General features: G+C 52.9%; 1 long non-coding RNA gene across 1 annotated transcript; it reads left to right on the top strand.

The window, feature by feature from the left end:
• Positions 1-3,075: 3,075 nt before the first annotated feature.
• On the top strand, positions 3,076-7,057 carry LOC125093515 (uncharacterized). The gene is made up of 3 exons (XR_007125272.1): positions 3,076-3,227; positions 5,370-5,427; positions 6,232-7,057. It is a non-coding gene; the product is annotated as an uncharacterized LOC125093515 (long non-coding RNA).
• The last annotated feature ends 2,966 nt before the right edge of the window (positions 7,058-10,023 follow it).

Raw genomic sequence — 10,023 nt, 5'->3', positions numbered from 1 at the left:
GGTGAAGGAAATCAAGCCCTCCAGAGAGGGGTAAGGGGGTCCTCTGGAGTTTGAGCCTCTGACGGGATGGGGTCCATGTCTGAGCTTGGCTGAAGTAGAGGCAGGCTTCCCTCCCTCTGGGCACACTCCCCATTCTGGTCCCACATCCTGGGATCCCGGCATGCAGCCTGGCTCACTCCCCGCCTGTGCTCAGTCTCCATGTCCAGTGGGTGGGATGGGTGTGGAATGGTGGACAGAGCCTGGCGTTGAACAGGGTGACTGTGGTTGAGTCAGCGCTCTGGCTCTGTGCTTTCCGACAGTTAGAGATGGCGTGCTGAGAGCTGGCAGTTCCTGGAGATGTTCTCTGTCCTTCTCTATGCTAGGAGAGACCTTGTATCTTCTGACAACAACCCCGTGGGGCAGCTACTATTCTCGCTTCCATCTGGCAGGCAGAAAACTGAGGACCAGAGAGCTCAAGTGACCTGCCTTAGGTCACACAGCCAGTGGGCAGCTGGGCCAGGCCTTGAACCCAGGCAACGTGGCTCCGGGGCTTGCAGACTGACCCCTCAGTCCCTGTCATGGGAGACTGTGGTCATGCCTTGGAGAGGAAGCCACTCCTACCTGTCTGTGCCTTAGTTTCCCCATCTGCAAGATGCCAGAGTCTATCCCCTCTTCCATTACTGAAGTGAGCGATCATTCAGGGGATCTCCGACAGACTGCTCCCACGAGCAAGCCAGGCGGTTCCAGGCACTGGGGGTGGAATGGTGAACAGATCTGAGAACCGTCTGAGCTCCTGGGCAAGGCATTCTAGTGCCAGGCAGCGGGCAGTGGACACGCCAGCAAGTGTGTTCTATGGCAGACAGCTGCGTGCTCTAAGAGGCGTGAGAACTCAGAGCAAACTGGTAGGAAGGACGCCGTCCTCCCCAGAGAGGATCTCTGCAGCTCAGTGTCGTGTCTGTACAGAAACGGGGCCCAGGATGTGTGAGGGCTGTTGAGGGGTGCATGTGGTCTTATCCTCACCTGCCAGGTGCTTTCCCCTGACCCACCTGAGTCTGTCCTCCCCATGGCCTGTGCGCTGGGTTTATTACTTCTGTCTCACAGACAAGGAAACAGGCTCAGAGTCTGTAAGCAACTCGGCCCGTGTCACGTACTGCAGGTAGGACACCTGGGATTCAGAGAAGGCCCCTGGTCCGAGGCCCGGGGACCCCAACTCCCGGGGCTACCTACCTATGACAGAATTTCCCCATGCCCAGAGTTCTCATTTTACGAGTCTAAATTCAAATCAGCGATGCCTAATGTCAGAGGAACAGAATTTCTCATGCATCCATTTGGCCTGATTCCAGGCCCTGTCCCAGCAGTGCTGTGGTGGCGGTGGCAGGGATGGGACTGCAGATCTAATTAACTGGGGTGGGGGGGGGGTAGAGGGTGGGGGACCTGCCCAGTGGGAGCGCAGGGCGTCAGGAGAGGGTTCTGGACCTGGGACTCGGAATCCCAGCGATGTTTCGGGGTACCCTGATAAGGCACAGGTGGACACCCATCGCAGCACTGATTAAACATTTCCCATATGACAGGGTTGGGCAGGGCTGGCTTCTGGTCTGGCTCTGGGCCTGTCACACCCTTGCTGTGTGACTTAGCGCTAGTCCCTGTACTCGGGGCCTTAGGGCATGACATGGGGTGAGCACCGACTGTGAGCATGGACAGTGAGCCAGAGCACGGAGCATAGATCAGGTTCTCCATGATGGGGATGTGTGTGTGTGTGTGTGTGTGTGTGTGTAAATATACACACACACACATTCTTACAAACAACCTCTGGCTCTCTCTGTGAGAGAGAGAGAGGGAATGAGGGGAGGGAAGGAGAGAGGAAAAGAGGGAGAGAAAGAGGGAGGGAAGGAGACAGAGAAGAAGGGGAGGGAAGGAGGGAGAGAAGGAGAAAGGGAAGAAGGGGAGGGAGGAAGGGAGGGAAGGAGAGAGGGAGGGAGAGGAGGGAAGGAGAGAGAGAAAGAGGGAAGGAAGGAGGGGAGGGAAGGAGAGAGAGAAAGAGGGAAGGAAGGAGGGGGAAAGTAAGGGAAAAAAGAGCCATGCTGGTGGACCCTAGGGAAGCTAGCCAGCTGGCTGTCTAGGGATGAGGGCTGGGTTTGCACTGAGTAAAATACTCCCTTTTTTTTTTTTTTTTTTTTTGCTATGACAATCCGAAGTTATATATTTTTTAAATTAATATCTATATTCTAGCATGGTTAACATACGGTGCTATGTTGATTTCAGGCATACAATACAGCGACTGTGTGACATTTCTATGCTTCCCCTGGTGCTCACGGCGACAAGTGCACTCCTTCATCCCCTCCTTCATCCCCACCAGCTCTCTCCCCCACCCCCACCTACCTCCCCTCCAGGAACTATCAGATTGCGCTCTGGAGTTAGGAGTCTCATTTTCTGTTTGTCTCATTTTTCCTTTGTTCCTTTGTTGTGGTTCTTACATTCCACCTGTGAGTTAAATCATGTGATATTTGTCTTTCTCTGAATGACTGACTTCACTTAGCAAAGTAGTCCTCTGGTTCCATCCACGTCATTGCAAGTGGCAAGATTTCATTCTTTTTCAGGGCTGAGTAATATTCTGTGAAGATTGGGGCGCCTGGGTGGCTCAGTGGGTTAAGCCGCTGCCTTCGGCTCAGGTCATGATCTCAGGGTCCTGGGATCGAGCCCCGCATCGGGCTCTCTGCTCAGCAGGGAGCCTGCTTCCTCCTCTCTCTCTGCCTGCTTGTGATCTCTCTCTGTCAAATAAATAAACAAAATCTTTAAAAAAAAAATATTCTGTGAAGATATATACCATGGCTTTATCCGTTCACCAATCGATGGGCAGTGGGCTGCTTCTGTAATTCGGCTATTGTGGGTAATGCTGCTAGAAACATCTGGGTGCATGTATCCCTTTGAATGAGTGTTTTTGTGTCCTTTGGGTAAATGCCCAGTAGTGCAATTGCTGGATCTGAGGGTACTTTTATTTTTAACTTTTTGAAGAATCTCCATACTATTTTCTTTTCTTTCTTTTTAAAGGATTTTATTGATTTATTTGTCAGAGAGAGAGAGAGTACTAGCATGGGGAGCAGCAGAGGGAGGTTAAGAAGCAGGCTCCCTGCTGAACAAGGAGCCCGACAAGGGACTCGATCCCAGGACCCCGGGATCATGACTGGAGCAGAAGGCCGAGGCTTCACCGACTGAGCCGCCCAGTGCTGTTTTGCAGAGTGTGTGCACAGGTTTGCGTTCCCACAATGCATGGTGCATCCTTGCCTACATTGTTTCTTCTAGTTTTGATTTTAGGCATTCCGATAGGTGTAAAGCGGTAGCTCACTGAGGTTCTGGGAATACCCCTTTCTAAACTTTGCGTCTTGAATCATGTTGCTATTTCCCTGTTTCAAACGACATTCCAGTTAGAGTTATCGCCTTATCATTGGATGCTCAGAATAATCTGCAAGAGAGGGCCAGACCCCACCCCTTTGTCAGATGAGGTAACCTGAATGACTTATTCAAGGTCACACGGCTCTGTCTTAGGGGACTCTGTCCAGGAGGTGAGCTGGGCCCTGCAGTCCCTCGTGGCTCTAAGGTATGGCTCTCCGGCCAATGTCAAGGCGCTGTGCTCCCCAGGGGGAGCCCCCACGACCCCTCCGGCTGGCCTCTGGCTGGGGCAGAACCCGTAAATGCCTTCACTCTGCCTGGCTGGTCTCACGGGCTCAGATTGGGCCTCCTCACTGCAGGGGGAGGAAATAAAAATAGCCAGGCTGAGAGGCCAGGGGCTGGGCTGTGGGCAGCAACGCGTGCCTTTCCCATGACTTGGATTCTGTAGAGCAGAGTCTCCCCCTGAGCCGGTGTGTGCCAGGCCCTGGGCTGGGTGCCCAGGCGGCAGAGCCCAGTCAGGCACCACGGTCCCGCCCACCCTCAGGAGCTCACAGCCTCAGGGCTGGGAGGTGTGGAGCACAGCCCCGCAAGGAATGGGGCCCAAGAGGGCTGGCATGCAGGGGACCTCTCCCCCAGCCTGAGGGTGGGGGAGGCAGCAGGGAAGGATTCCCAGAAATCGGTCACATGGGAGAACGCAGTAGTTAAGAGGTGCGGGGAGCATCCAGGCAGTGGGAACAGCATTTGCAAAGTCAGAGAAGTGTGATGAATACGAGCCCTGGAGAAGTGCAAATGACTGGGTGCCCCTGGAGGGTGGGTGCCTGTGGGGCAGGATGTAGGGTTGGGCTGGGGTAGCAGGTAGCCCTGGTCACAGGAGAGGCCAGACAGGTGCAGGGCAACGTCAGAAAGACTGTGACTCTGGAACTCAACCAGACGGTCACACCACAGCCTCGGTGCGCCCTCTGGTCCCCGTGTGCTCCCCGCAGATCCCCTGGAGGCCTCCTTTACAACCTCCAGTTTCTAGCACTTGCCTCTCTTCCTGAGGCCACTCTCTGGCTGCCGGAATCCCTGCCCCTGCTGGTCTCTGCTTACTCCCACCGTGAGCTCCAGGTGTCTCACAGAGGAAGCAGAGCCCAGTTAGGCATACCTGCTCCCGTGGCAGGAGCTCACAGCCTTGTAAGCTTCTAGAGGCTTCCAGCATTCCTCAGCTCATGGCCCCTCCTCCATCCTCTTGCCCAGCAGGTGAAGTCCTTCCCCTATGGGGTCTCCCTGACCCACTCTTTTGTCTCCCTCTTCCAATTTTAAGGACTCTGAGAGATAATCCGGGATAATCTCCCCATCGCAGGGTCCATAACCTTAGTCACCCCTGCAAAGTTCCTCTTGCAGACACAGGTTCTGGGGACGAGGAGGTGGATCTCTGTGGGGGCCGTTATTCTGCCGACCTCACCTCCATAATTAACCATTGGCACTGAATCTTTGCCCTGAGGCCTGTTTATGGTCAAAGAACCCCAAACCTCAATCCTGATCCCTCCCTCCACGGACCCCAGCTCTGAGGTTCTTGGCAGCTCAGACTCAACAGACATTAGGTTTTGCTGACCTTGCACTCTACATCCCCACCTCCAAGCCGGGGCCTCTGCCTGAGGTCCCACCCACTGCAACCTTGTACTTTCTCTTGAACCGGAACAATTGAGACAAAAAGCCAGTAAGGGAAAGGACGCAACCCTCCCCGTGGAGAAGGGGCGTGGCTTTGGCTTCCGCCAGGCCTGTGTTCAAATCCTTTCTCCTCCACGGCTTCGGCTTCCTTGCTCAGCGGCCTTGGGGGAGCCACTCACTGGTCCCCTCGGAGCCTCGGTGGGCTCACCTGGCAAAGGGGGTGGGGACCTTGAGGGATCACCGAGAGGTCAGAGAGCGGATGTGTGCGAATAGCTGCTCACAGTAGGCTCTCAAGGAAGGAGAGCTGTTGTCAGTGACCAGGAGTTCTAGCTCTGTTATCCTGTCCTTTACAGAAAAGAATAACGAGGAATAAATGCTTTGCTACCTCCCAGAACTGACAACTGCTTAGGGGTAAGAGAAGTTTGTTTGTTTGTTTGTTTGTTTCCTGGATGCAAAGAACCAGCTGATTTCTCCATGCCTGGTGCAGCCGACGATCGTCCCAGTCAACACGGATGTGGCCCAGAAGGTAGCCGAGGTTCTCGGTGGCATGGGACAGGGCTCTTCTGAGGACCCACCAGGACCTTCACCTCAAAACCAACACCAGTTTAGGGCCCTGTGATAGCCACAGGGGTAATTAGACTAGATGGTTTGGGGGCAGAAATTCCACCCTTCCCGTCAGTGCCATAAATCAAGCCACAAATGGGGAGGGCATCTGATGGACACAGGTTGTGGTCATTTTATGTCCACTTCCCCCTTCAGGGAAGGTTTCTGTGGCCATGTGTCCAGCCTTCCTTGCATCTGACTGTGGAAAAGAGTTAGGTGATGGGTCCCCCTTTTTTTTTTTTAGAGAGTGAGCACATGTGAGCAAGGCTGGGAAGGGGCAGAGGGAGAGGGAAGTAGAGAATCCCAAGTAGGCTCCACATCCAGTATGGGGCCAGACAAGGGGCTCCATCTCCCGATCTGAGATCACAACCTGAGCCAAAATCAAGAGTCAGATGCTCAACTATCCGAGCCACCAGGCGCCCCTAGGTGACGGGTTCTGATGGTTTGCATGTTAAATGAACACATCCCTGTGAATATAATGTTTGATACTCCCTTTGATAGTGTCGACTGGACAGAGTGTGGAGATTTCTAGCCTTTTTTTGCCTCCAAAAGCGGTATGAAATAGGAGTTTTCATGTAATTGCTACATAGATTTTGTTATTTTGTTTTTCAGAAGAGGGATTGAACATCTGTTTTGCAGGAACAACTGAGCTCCTCTCAGCCAAGTAGGCAAACTGCAGAACCTTCTCGCATCTTCCTCCATCTTCCTCCCCAAGGCAAATGGAACCATGGGCATGCGGTGGTGGCTGTGAGGACGGCCCCCTGTGGATCTCGCCAGGTGGGTGGGATAAGCCCAGCCACGTGGCAGACCCTGCTTTGGTGAAGTGGGACAAAGACAGCACCTGCCTCCTAGGCCCATGAGCTTTTGCTCTGTAAGTACACACGGAGCCTACAGAATTGCCCGTGGCACACAGTGAGTGCCCAGCAAATGCCAGCATTCTCCTCCTGTTTTAAAAGGCCTCTGTGGCTCGTCAAGCAAGTAGCAGGCAAACAAAGTCATGTAAGCATCTGAGGATAGGGACCCCATTTCCCAGATGAGGAATAAAGCTTCAAAAGCAATGAAACAAAGTAGCGTGATTCACAATCGCTGAGAGGTGGAAGCAACCCATGTTCATTGGGGTACTGGTGGATTAACCAAGCATGGTGCATCCATGTGGTGGAATGTTCCTCAGCCCTAAAAAGGAAGGGCAGGCTGACACCTGCCACACCGTGGACGGAGCTTAGAGATGTCACGCTCATGAGATTAAACAAGTCGTGGAAAGACAAATCATTCTGGATGATTTCACTTTACATGAGGGCTGCAGAGGAGTCCAGCTCCTAGAAACAGGGGCACCTGGGTCTCTCAGTCATTAAACGTCTGCCTTCGGCTCAGGTCGAGCCCCATGTTGGGCTCCCTGCTCTACTGGGAAGCCTGCTTCTCCTTCTCACACTCCCCCTGCCCCTGCTTGTGTTTCCTGTCTCTCTGTCTCTCTATCAAATAAATAAATAAAATCTAAAAAAAAAAAGACCTCCTAGAAACAGAAAGTAGATGGTGGCTGCAAGGGCTGGGGTGGAGGAGGGAGGGCAGAATGGGGAGTGTTCCCTGCATTCAGTTTCAGTTTTGCAAGGTCAAGATTATGGAGATGGACAGTGGTGTCAGTTGCAAAACAGTATGAATGGATCTTGTACCACTGAACTATATACTTAGAAATGGCTGAGGTAACATATTTTATGTGATGTGTATTTTACTACAATTATAAAACAATTTTTTGGACCTAGCTTGCCCACATCCCTCTGCTACCAAACGTGAGAGGAGAGACTCAGACCCAGGTCTGAATGGCTTCCCCGCCAGCAGCTCCCCATCAGAAACCTCTTGGCCAGGTGCCTTTTGAGTGGGTAAAATTCAGGGGGAGAGGGCAGCTTCCAGAAAGAGCTGAATGCTTTACTGAGGGAAGACACAGAAGGTAACCTGGGAGAGAGGAGAAATCAGTGGCATGGAATCAAGTCAGGAGAATGGGGTGTCAGCGGACTTCTGCCACATGAGCTTGGGGACACCACTCACCTTCTCTGGGTTTTGTGTCTCCGCTCCTACGTGAGTTAGGTTGGGAGTGCATCAGGGCCCTCCCAACTCGAAGGTCTGGGGAGGGGAGAGATAGGACGCCCAGGTCCATTCGTACACTCCAACAGGCCTGAGTGCCCCACCCCGGGACACTTGCTGGGCACTGGGAGTGGTCTTCTTCCTCGAGCACCTTCCCTGCACCAAGTTCTGTTCTGGGCCAGGTCCCAACATCTTCTCAGGGAAGAGAGGTAACAGACAAGCAAAGAAACAGGAATAGATCCTGACAAGAAGGGCAGACCTTGGTGGGGTAGGGTTTTTCAGAGGTGGGTCAATGGATTCCTAGTGGAGAGGAAGGCTTTGCTCTGAAAGGCATCCTGGAGGAGGTGGCATTTGGGTCAGGCCTTGAGCTTTGTTCCACAAGCCCTTGGGAGCACACAGACTGTCAGCTGGGTGAGGGGTGCTGGAGAGAAAGAGTCTTGTGGGGACGACAGACAGGGCAGCAAACGCATTGCAGTGCAGGCACGGGCCAGGAGACGGGGACAGCAGGGTGCCTCACAGGAGATCTGGCCGGAGAAGAGGACACATGAGGTGGACTCAGGTGAGTTCATCAGAGCTGAGAAACGCCCCAGGCTTGGGGAACATTGAGGGTGAAGGCCCGAGGGCCCACAGCAGAGGCTCCAGCAGTGTGTGACGTTGAAAGATGACACTTGCACAGAGTTTTGCATGCTGGGTGACCCTGCTTCAGGTGACTCGCTTCTCTGAGCCTCAGTTTCCCCACTTGCACAATGAATGGGAGTACTTTTGAGAAGGCAGTGAGGTGATGTAGGGACGGAGCAGAAGCTCGATGGCATGGGTTTCTTTTCTGGCTCCTCTTCCCATATTGCCAGGTCACCGTGTATCAGGGGAACGGGGCATGAGGGGCAAATTTGCTCTGTTGGGCTCCCGTCAAAGTCCCTTTGCCTACATTGACTGCCCACCCCTCTGAGTAGAGAACCGTCCTCTAGGACCCCTGCATCTCCATGTGGACCCTACCAGCCCCAACCTCCAAAAACCCCACCCATTTGAAGCACTATCCTGGATATTATGCTTTTGGGGACCTTCTTTCTTTCCCAGCAAATGATGGCTAAGGGTGAGCAGAGTTCCGGCTCAAGGTGCGGGCTGGATCCGGATCCTCTCCATTTACCTCGGCGGGGGGGGGGGGATACTGCTCCACTGTGGAAGTCCCAAGCTCCAGAGAGACAGTGGAGAGGGTGCTCCTGGTCAGAAGAGGCAGGCAGGTGGTGTTCCTGCCACTGACCCCTCCCCCATCTGAGTCAAAAGGGCCTGAGCAGGGGTGCCTGGCTGGCTCACTTGGTTAAATGTCTGCTTTTATCTCGGGTCATCATCCCAGGGTCCTGGGATCGAACCCCGCATTGGGCTCCCTGCTCAGTGGAAAGTCTGCTTCTTCCTCCGCTTGCTGATCCCTGCCCCCAACTAGTGCTCTCTCTCAAATAAATAAATAAAATTAATTAAAAAAGAAAGAAAGAAAGGGCTTTAACAGGAAAGGAACATTATTTTTTTTAAATATATTTATTTATTTTGGTGGGGGAGGAACAGGGGGAGAGAGAAACCCAAACAGACTCTGGGATCAGCGTGGAGCCTGATGCAGGGTCGAACTCATGACCCTAAGCTGATACCAAGCTCAACTGACTGCGCCACCCAGGTGCCCCAGGAAGGGAACTTTGCCCAAAGGCTATGCGACTGCCAAGTGGCAGAGTCACCCAGTCCAAATTTTCCATGTTGGCTCTGAGAAGCAAAGCCACTGGCCCCTATGCCATGAGCATACCTGATGTACCTTCTCACTTCAGGTCACTTCTTTCTAGAAGATGCTAGCTTCCTCCGAGGACACTTAAGCATTGTCATCAGACTATGACATAATTGTGGCACATAAACATAATATCCATTTTAATAAGTGTCAATTATATTCATTTTCCCTGTAAACACTATAGCATCACCAGCTGTTAGTAACAATTCTTAGGAATGACCCAAACAGAGCTGTAAGTCTTTGGCACTCTCTGATCTTTATTTATTCATTCAACAAATCCTTATTTGAGCACCTGCTGCATGTGAGGCTCCGTTTTAGGGGCTCAGGATCCAGCAGTGTGCAAAACAGACAGAGCCTTGCTTGCCCTCCTGGGACTTACAGTGGGGAGAGAGCCAGAGACAAATAAATGTGCAAGGAAGCATGCGATGCTTCGTGCTAGGAAGAAAAACCCAGGCCACGCAGGGGTTGTGCTATTTATGACCATGGAAGATTAGAAAGGACCAAATATAATGGATTACACAGCGGACCCAAAAGATATGTCCGGGGGCTCCTGGATGGCTCAG

This window comes from Lutra lutra, chromosome 2 (genome assembly GCF_902655055.1).
Source record: "Lutra lutra chromosome 2, mLutLut1.2, whole genome shotgun sequence".
NCBI lineage: Eukaryota > Metazoa > Chordata > Mammalia > Carnivora > Mustelidae > Lutra > Lutra lutra.
This window is presented reverse-complemented; position numbering and strand designations above follow the sequence as displayed.